Source organism: Nerophis ophidion, linkage group LG07 (genome assembly GCF_033978795.1).
Source record: "Nerophis ophidion isolate RoL-2023_Sa linkage group LG07, RoL_Noph_v1.0, whole genome shotgun sequence".
Classification (NCBI taxonomy): domain Eukaryota; kingdom Metazoa; phylum Chordata; class Actinopteri; order Syngnathiformes; family Syngnathidae; genus Nerophis; species Nerophis ophidion.
Genome location: NC_084617.1, coordinates 45,349,354 through 45,358,713, shown reverse-complemented (window position 1 = coordinate 45,358,713; position 9,360 = coordinate 45,349,354). Strand labels below are relative to the sequence as shown.

At 45.2% G+C, this 9,360-nt stretch overlaps 1 pseudogene; it reads left to right on the top strand.

Annotated features, from left to right (window-relative positions):
- The first annotated feature begins 3,542 nt into the window (after positions 1–3,542).
- LOC133555697 (uncharacterized) lies at positions 3,543–6,719 on the top strand (annotated as a pseudogene).
- The last annotated feature ends 2,641 nt before the right edge of the window (positions 6,720–9,360 follow it).

Below are 9,360 nucleotides of genomic sequence, written 5' to 3'. Positions count from 1 at the left end.
TAGAGAGGACCGCATATGTGGATAAAATTTTAATGTTTATTTTATCCCATTTAACTATTATCTTGATAATATTTGTATTTCTTAAACACGTTTGCCACGAGTGACTCAAAAAGCACCAGGTCGGCGTGTCTAAACGAAAGAAAGCAAATGTCAAACCGAAAAGAGTTGTTTTTACCAAAGGCAGCAATCACAAATGAATCTTACAGCACATACACAATGTTGACATCCATAATTATATTTTGACAAAGACAGGGAAAACACGCTACTTCTAAATGGCGTACGCAACAGCAACAAACACGGCGTCTCAGGCACACTTTAAATCATGAAATATGACCTTACACGAGCAAAAACGATGCATACAGTTTTTTTTCCATTTTGCATCCATCCAGTTTCTACCGCTTATTCCCTTTTGGGGTCGCCGGTGGCGATGGCGCCTATTTCAGCTACAATCGGGCGGAAGGTGGGGTACACCCTGGACAAGTCGCCACCTCGTCGCAGGGCCAACACAGATAGACAGACAACATTCACACACATTCACACACTAGGGCCAATTTAGTGTTGCCAATCAACCTATCCCCAGGTGCATGTCTTTGGAAGTGGGAGGAAGCCGGAGTACCCGGGGGGAACCCACGCATTCACGGGGAGAACATGCAAACTCCACACTGAAAGAAGTCGAGCCTGGGATTGAACCCACGACTGCAGGGCCTTCATATTGTGAGGCAGACGCACTATCCCATCCTCTGACACCGTGAAGCCCTTTTTTTTTTGTTTTTTTGTTTTTTTCCATTTTCTTACACACAATTTTACTAACTGTGTGTCTTTTTTTCAAATGATACACACACTTTTCCAAACACCACATTACAATTTCTTCATTCCTAGGTTAGTTGCAATATGACACACTTCGGTCAAAACATATTATGCCCATTCATCAAAATAAAGCAAACATTTGTAAAAATGCAGTTTTATTTTCATCTCACTCACACATACTTAAAATGATTAGACACTATTGGAGTGAGTTACCCAGAAGAGTGATAAATACACAACACATTTGTAAAAAAAAAACTATTTTACTATAAGAAATCACGTTTGGAGTATTTTGCCCAACATTTTTAGCATATGTGATGAATGATTACTGTAACTTGACAAATTACTATATATTGGCAAATCCATTGCATTCGTCATTGTTTACTTTACCTATACATAAGGACCTAAATAGAAAGTAAGAATGTCCTCTAATCTTTTCAAGAACTCCTCAACAATGATGCTGCAAACTGGAAATATTTATTTTTACTACAGTCAGGTAAAGTAACATATCACAGTAGTCAACGATGACATGTGGTACAAATTAAAATCTGAGACAAATAAAAAGGATTGAAAAAAAATCTGGATATGAATAAAAATGACAGCATAGCGCAGGGGTCACCAACGCGGTGAGCGCGGGCACCAGACAGCCCATAAGGACCAGATGAGTCGCCCGCTGGCCTCTTCTAAAAATAGCTCAAATAGCAGCACTTACCAGTGAGCTGCCTCAATTTTTTTAATTGTATTTATTTACTAGCAAGCTGGTCTCGCTTTGCTCGACATTTTTAATTCTAAGAGACACAAAACTCAAATTGAATTTCGTCTTCACTTGTTTAAATAAATTCATTTATTTTTTTACTTTGCTTCTGATAACTTTCAGAAAGACAATTTTAGAGAAAAAATATAACTTTAAAAATGATTTTAGGATTTTTAAACACATATACCTTTTTACCTTTTAAATTCCTTCCTCTTCTTTCCTGACAATTTAAATCAATGTTCAAGTGTTTTTTTATTGTATATAATAATAAATACATTTTATTTGTATTCTTCATTTTAGCTTCTGTTTTTTTGACGAAGAATATTTGTGAAATATTTCTTCAAACTTATTATGATTAAAATTTAAAATAAAATACTGTAGAATCAAATTTAAATCTTTTTCAAAAGTCTTTTGAATTTATTTTAAAATTTTTGTTCTGGAAAATCTAGAAGAAATAATGATTTGTCTTTGTTAGAAATATAGCTTGGTCCAATTTGTTATATATTCTAACAAAGTGCTGATTGGATTTTAACCTATTCAAAACATGTCATCCAAATTCTAAAATTAATCTTAATCAGGAAAAATGACTAATGATGTTCCACGAATTCTTTTAATTTTTTCAAAAAGATTCAAATTAGCTAGTTTTTCCTCTTCATTTTTTTGGGTTGAATTTTGAATTTTAAAGAGTCGAAATTAAAGATAAATTATGTGTCAAAATAAAATGTTCATCTTTTTCGTGTTTTCTCCTCTTTTAAACCGTTCAATTAAATGTTTTTTTCATCATTTATTCTCTACAAAAAACCTTCCGTAAAAGGAAAAAAATGTACGATGGAATGATAGACAGAAATACCCATTTTTTAATATATATAGATTTATTTATTAAAGGTAGATTGAGCAAATTGGCTATTTCTGGCAATGTATTTAGGTGTGTATCAAACTGGTAGCCCTTCACATTATTCAGTACTCAAGAAGTAGCTCTTGGTTTCAAAAAGGTTGGTGACCCCTGGCATAGAGTATAGGCTGCATATGCAGACTTAGGCAACAGCAACTCTATGACCTGTATACAAACTGCTGCACTTCCAGTCTCCAGTCGGTAAAGCTGCTCAAGTTTGCGTACGACACTACCCTCTTCGGGCTCATCTCGGATGGCGACGAGTCCGCCTACAAGATAGAGGTGGACCGGCTGGCGTCCTGGTGCAGCCTCAACAATCTGGAGCTGAACACCCAGAAAACAGTGGAGATGATCTTGGACTTCAGGACGGTCAAAGCCCCACTATCCCCCCTCACCCTGATTGACTCTCCCACCCCCGTCATTGTGGACTCCTTCGTTTTTTTGGCACCACCATCAAGAAGGCCCAGCAGAGGATGTACTTCCTGCAGCAGCTGAGGAAAACTTCAGTACATATTCCGTACAATTGACCACTAAATGGTAACACCCGAATAAGTTTTTCAACTTGTTTAAGTCGGGGTCCACGTTTGTCTCGATACACTCCTAGGTTACATCACTGAGGATGTGTCCAGTTGCACCATTGGTGTATTTAAAAAGTTGCTTTTCTGGGACAACCAGTGACTACCAGGAACAATCTGGTTGACCACCAAGTATAGATTGGTGACAGCTGGAGAGACAGCGGACAGCCCGGAAAGACGGCACCGGGGCAGTGAGGGGTTGCATCCCGAGCTGCACCTTCTGAGAGGAAGGAACCCACAACAAGCTACGAATCGACCTACAGGAAATATACCCCCAGGGATTCCCGAGAGGGGGGGCGGAAGAGAATCCCACTGGACGGATCAAAGGTTGACGACACATGGCAATGGTAACACGACGACGACTATGGAATGCATATGTGGGAAGGTATGCAAGAACCGACATGGCCTGCGGATCCACCAGGCCAGGATGAAGTGTATGCAGAAGGTGGTGGAATCACAGCGCACAGGAACTATGCCTGGTGAGACGCAGGAGGAGCCAGGCCCGGAGCCACCCCACAGTGCCCGGAGCCTCCAGGTGATGCAACCACCAGAAGCACACAGGACATCAGAACATCGTCGGGTAAAGTGGCCCCAAGCTAGCAAGGAGAAAGAGTGGCTCCAGTTTGATGAAGATGCTGATACCATCTTGGAAACAACAGCCAAAGGGGACGCTGATCGACGCCTCAAGACGATGACCACGATCATCATCAGCCTCGCTGCAGAGAGGTTTGGACTTGAGGAGAAGTGGGCAGCGAAGCCCCCCTACATCATGAACAATAGAGTGAGTAAAATCCATCAGCTCAGGCAGGAACTGAAGTGTTTAAGACAGCAGTTCAAGGTTGCACGTGAAGAGGATAGGGGGCCTCTTGCGGAACTACGTTGTATAATCCGCAAGAAGCTAATGACCTTGAGGAGAGCGGAGTGGCATAGGAGGAGGAGGAAGGAAAGGTCCAGGAGGAGAGCTGCCTTTCTGGCGAATCCCTTTGAAGTCACAAAACAGCTGCTAGGACAGAAGCGAAGCGGTAGACCGGCCTGCTCCAAAGCTGAGGTCGACCACCACCTCAAGCAAATTTACAGCGATGGATGCAGAGAACAAGACCGAGGCCCCTGCAGGTCCTTGATCAATCCACCAACACCAACGCTTGACTTCAATGGGAAAGAGCCCGGCTGGAAGGAGATCCAGGAGGTGGTCCGCAGGGCAAGGACGAGCTCTGCTTCAGGGCCCAGTGGAGTACCTTATAAGGTCTATAAGAACTGTCCAAGACTACTCCACAGACTCTGGAGAATCCTGAAGGTGATCTGGAGGAGGGGCAAGGTAGCAGACCAGTGGAGACAGGCAGAGGGTGTGTGGATCCCAAAGGAGGAGAAGTCTCAGAACATCAATCAGTTCCGAACCATCTCGTTGCTGAGTGTTAAAGGGAAGATCTTCTTCAGCCTCATGGCCAGGCGACTGACAGACTACCTCCTGAAGAACTCCTACATTGATACATCAGTCCAGAAAGGAGGGATCCCAGAGGTATCTGGATGTCTGGATCACACAGGCGTGGTCCCTCAGCTCATCAGGGAAGCCAGGGAGAATAAGGGGGACCTGGCTGTTCTGTGGCTGGACCTCGAAAATGCCTATGGATCCATACCCCACAAGCTGGTCGAAGAGGCACTGAATCGGCATCACATTCCAAAGAAGTTCAGAGACCTCATTCCGGACTACTATGCTAACTTCCATCTAAGAGTCTCCTCCGGAAAAACAACCTCCGACTGGCACAGGCTTGAAAAGGGGATCATCACTGGCTGTACGATCTCAGTCATCCTCTTTGCGCTCGCCATGAACATGCTGGTGAGGTCTGCGGAAGTTCAGTGCAGAGGTCCCCTCTCCAGGTCTGGAGTCCGGCAGCCACCCATCCGAGCCTTCATGGACGACCTGACAGTGACCACTACATCCGTCCCAGGTTGCAAGTGGATCTTGAATGGCCTTCAGGAGGTGATTTCCTGGGCTCGCATGGACTTCTAGCCGGCCAAGTCGAGGGCCCTAGTGCTAAAGAAAGGAAAGGTTACTGGCAAGTTCTGCTTCTCACTTGGCACCACCAAAATACCATCACTCACCGAGGAACCTGTGAAGAGCTTGGGAAAGGTGTTTAATTGCAGTCTGAGAGACGCAGCCTCCACAAGATCGACCAACCAAGACCTGGAGACCTGGCTGACCGTGGTGGATAAGTCTGGCCTTCCTGGCAAGTTCAAGGCTTGGATTTACCAGCACGGGATTCTCCCTCGGATCCTCTGGCCCCTCATAGTGTACGAAGTCCCCATTTCAACGGTGGAAGGCTTTGAGATGAGGGTCAGTAGGTTCCTGCGCAGGTGGCTCGGACTGCCGCGAATCCTGAGCAGCATTCCTCTATACGGGCATAACAACAAACTGAAGCTCCCAATCAGCAGCCTGAGCGAGGAGTTCATGGTGACACGGTCCAGGGAGCTCCCACAGTATCGGGAGTCCAGTGACCCAAAGGTTGCACAGGCTGGGATTGAAGTCAGGACGGGGCGGAAGTGGAGAGCTGTCGAGACTGTGGATGTTGCAGAGGCAAGGCTAGGGCAAAAGGTTTTGGTGGGAACAGTGGCGCAGGGGAGATCTGGCTTAGGTAGCAGAAGAACACCTCGCTAAGATAAGGCGCAGGGGAAAGAGAAGAGGTCACTGATCCTCGAGGAAGTGCGAGCAAGAGTTGAGGAAAGGCGAGCCTGCCAGATGGCGGGATTTGCGGCAACAGGGCGCCTGGACGAGATGGGAACAAGCATCAGAGCGTAAGGTCACATGGACCGAGCTCTGGAAAGCCAAACCCCATCGAATAAAGTTCTTGATCCAGGCGGTCTACGATGTGCTGCCAAGTCCATCCAACCTCTTCACCTGGGGGAAGGTGGAGACACCAGGGTGCCCCCTCTGCCAGAGGAGAGGAACCTTGGAGCACATCCTAAGCTGTTGTGCAAAAGCCCTGGATGAAGGGCGGTACCGCTGGCGACATGACCAGGTCCTGAAGGCCATAGCTGATGCCATCTGCAGGGGAGTCAGTCACAGCAAGAGCCTCCGCCCAGTGAAGAGTACTGCTTTCATCAAAGCTGGGGAGAAGTCAACACCGGCTGCCCGGAACACCTCGTCTGGCCTGTTGGCAACAGCACGCAACTGGGAGCTGTCAGTTGATCTGGGAAAGCAGTTGAAGTTCCCTGACGTGGTTGCTAAAACAACACTAAGGCCAGATATTGTGCTCACCTCAGTGGCCTCCAAGCAGGTAATCCTCTTGGAGCTCACAGTGCCTTGGGAGGACCGTATGGAGGAGGCCAATGAGAGGAAGAGCGCAAAGTACTCTCAGCTTGTGGAGGAGTGTCGGAGCAATGGGTGGCGAGCGATGTGCCGGCCTGTTGAAGTGGGATGTCGAGGGTTTGTGGGCAAATCTCTCTGCAGGGCCTACAGAATGCTTGGCATCACAGGGGCCAGCCAGCAAAGGGCCATGAAGTTAGTCACAGATGCAGCAGAAGTGGCATCAAGGTGGCTGTGGATCAGGAGGGGAGAGGCGTGGCATGTAGGGCAGTAGCGCTACCTGGACACAGGCTGGGGCCTGATCAACCCTGGCTGGGTCGCCTAGGGGAGGGGGTCTGATTGTTGAAAGACCCGAAACCCCCTGTGATCCTAGGTTACATCACTGAGGATGTGTCCAGTTGCACCATTGGTGTTAATAAAAATTTGTTCATCATGTCATGCAGCATTAGTGCTGGTTTTGTAGTGAGCAAGTTCAAATCCAGGTCTGAGATGTATAAGACCTTTTTTTGATTCTGAGACCTTTGAATAATGTTCAATCTATTATTTTGCACACAAATATTGAACAATTTATTTCCATCAAGTTAATTCAGGTTTAATTTTAAAAAGTACATAATTAATTTCACATAAAAGTGCTTCACGGTGGCAGAGGGGTTAGTGCGTCTGCCTCACAATACGAAGGTCCTGCAGTCCTGGGTTCAATTCCAGGCTGAGGATCTTTCTGTGTGGAGTTTGCATGTTCTCCCCGTGAATGCGTGGGTTCCCTCCGGGTACTCCGGCTTCCTCCCACTTCCAAAGACATGCACCAGGGGATAGGTTGATTGGCAACACTAAATTGGCCCTAGTGTGTGAATGTGAGTGTGAATGTTGTCTGTCGATCTGTGTTGGCCTTGCGATGTGGTGGCGACTTGTCCAGGGTGTACGCCCGATTGTTGCTGAGATAGGCGCCAGCGCCCCCCGCAACCCCAAAAGGGAATAAGCGGTAGAAAATGGATGGATGATAAATAAAAAAGTGTGAAAAAAATGGTAAAGGGTTTGTCTCAAAATAAAATTCTGCTTACACGCCCCACACATTATCGAAAACACCGTGAGACTATTGTTCTTAACAAGCCAAGCCACACTTATCCTCACCTGTGGTGTACATAACATGTAATGGTGGTTGTTTGGTCAAAATTTGGCGTAGATTATGTTCTACAGATCATTTTTATACTGCTTTCTGACCGTCTCTCGAGGATGTGCCAGTCTGACTTATTAGAAATGGCAACAGCATAGGATGCATGTGCATGTACGAGCTAGTCTGCCCCACAACAAGAGGATACAGAAAAATAAGGAGCTTATTGATTACAATGGCGGACTCGCGCATAGCTCTTGGGGTTATCTTTTTTTTTTACCATGTTTGTATATGGCGATATCTGTTGATGTCACACTTAAGGCAATTCCCAAACTATTTCTTTGGAGGAAGTATGAAGGAAGGCAAGCCTGTTTTTTAAATATGGCCGCCATGCCTCGGTGGTTTGATTTCAAATTTTCGAGACTTAAGTACATCCCAAATACACAACAGCAGGTACCAATACCGTATGTAAAAAAAAAAAGATTTTGCATCACAGGTACCTGTTGGGGGGGGGCGTGGCCTGCGGACCTGCAGCCAAGCGGGGTGTTCCAAGACCGGCTTCGAGATCAGCGACAGGTGCGTAGATGGCCCACCTGGGCGCGTTTATCTGATCACCTGTCGTACTGTTAAAGGCAGCAACCGGGAAGAAGAGGGGTGGTTGATGGCGGAGCACGAGGGCGAGACTGATGAGAACGACAATTGCAGAAAAGCACAGCGTAGAAGACAATTTATTGTAAAATAAAACTCATTGTAAACATGGCCCTCAAAAAAATCGAAGGCGATGGGATCAGTGGAGTGTTTTATAGGACTGTACGACATAGACGCTCTACGGTGGTTTGTCCTGATCCTGCTATGCCTCAACGTGGTGGTGGGTGTTTTTTCTTCTCTTGGTGGGCATTGTGGCTCTGAACCGCATGCGCATGGAGATCCCGCTGGAGAAAGAGAACCAGACCAAACTAATCAAGTTCATGATCAGAATGGGGGTTTTCTCCGTGCCTGGCGTGTCAGTCATTGGTGGTCCGAAGCACCCGGAGGCACAAGACCTCCACAGTACCCTTTAAAAAAAAACATAAATTACATACTGAATCATTTCCCGGAAGTAAATTACCCTAATTACTACATAAAATAATCATTTTTGAAAATATGAAATTATCCTGGATTAACATGTGCATAACGAATATGGTGCCTACTACTTTTTTTTTTTTTTTATCAACTAGGGAAAAAACTAAAGGTAAAATAGCATTTCATCATCAGTTCTTGTAAAAAACATTTTTTGTTGAGCAAGCCTGGCTGTTCAAAACCTAAAACACATGGCCGTTGACCATTTCAGCTAAAACAAAAACAGATTCTCACTATTATTCTCACTATTTGGCATGACCAAACCACCACATGCAACTCACTTTACCCACTCTCTCGCTCTCTCTTTTTGTTACTTTGCCATGCTCTCTGGAGTTTTCATTAATTGTCTTCCTCTGCCAGAAACTTGATTGTGTTCTCTCTTTGTCTATGAATTGCTGGCATTGGAATTAATATGTTTATAGACGGAACTCTTTGCTGCTTGAAGTCTTAAAGCAGTTCTGCTGTCAAAAGCCAAAAATTCTGGCAAGGTCAGCTCATTTCTGTTTACTTTTCAAGCACTATTTACCCTCTGGGGCTTTCAAAAGTACTTCTGCACAACCTCACTTCGACGACGAAAGAGAAGTGAATGGGGTAGATGCGCACGGAAGCGATTGAATGAAAAAAAACTGCATTTGGATTTGGAAAGCGATACTATCAAAATAAAATCAATATAATTCGGAACATGGAGGAATATAAGTCATCGATTAATACCAGTCTGGATGTTTCTAAAAAGTCCCAACACCTTAATACAAAGACAATTTTGCATGATAGATCCTTAGGCCATTGCCTGGATGCAAAGCCATGGAG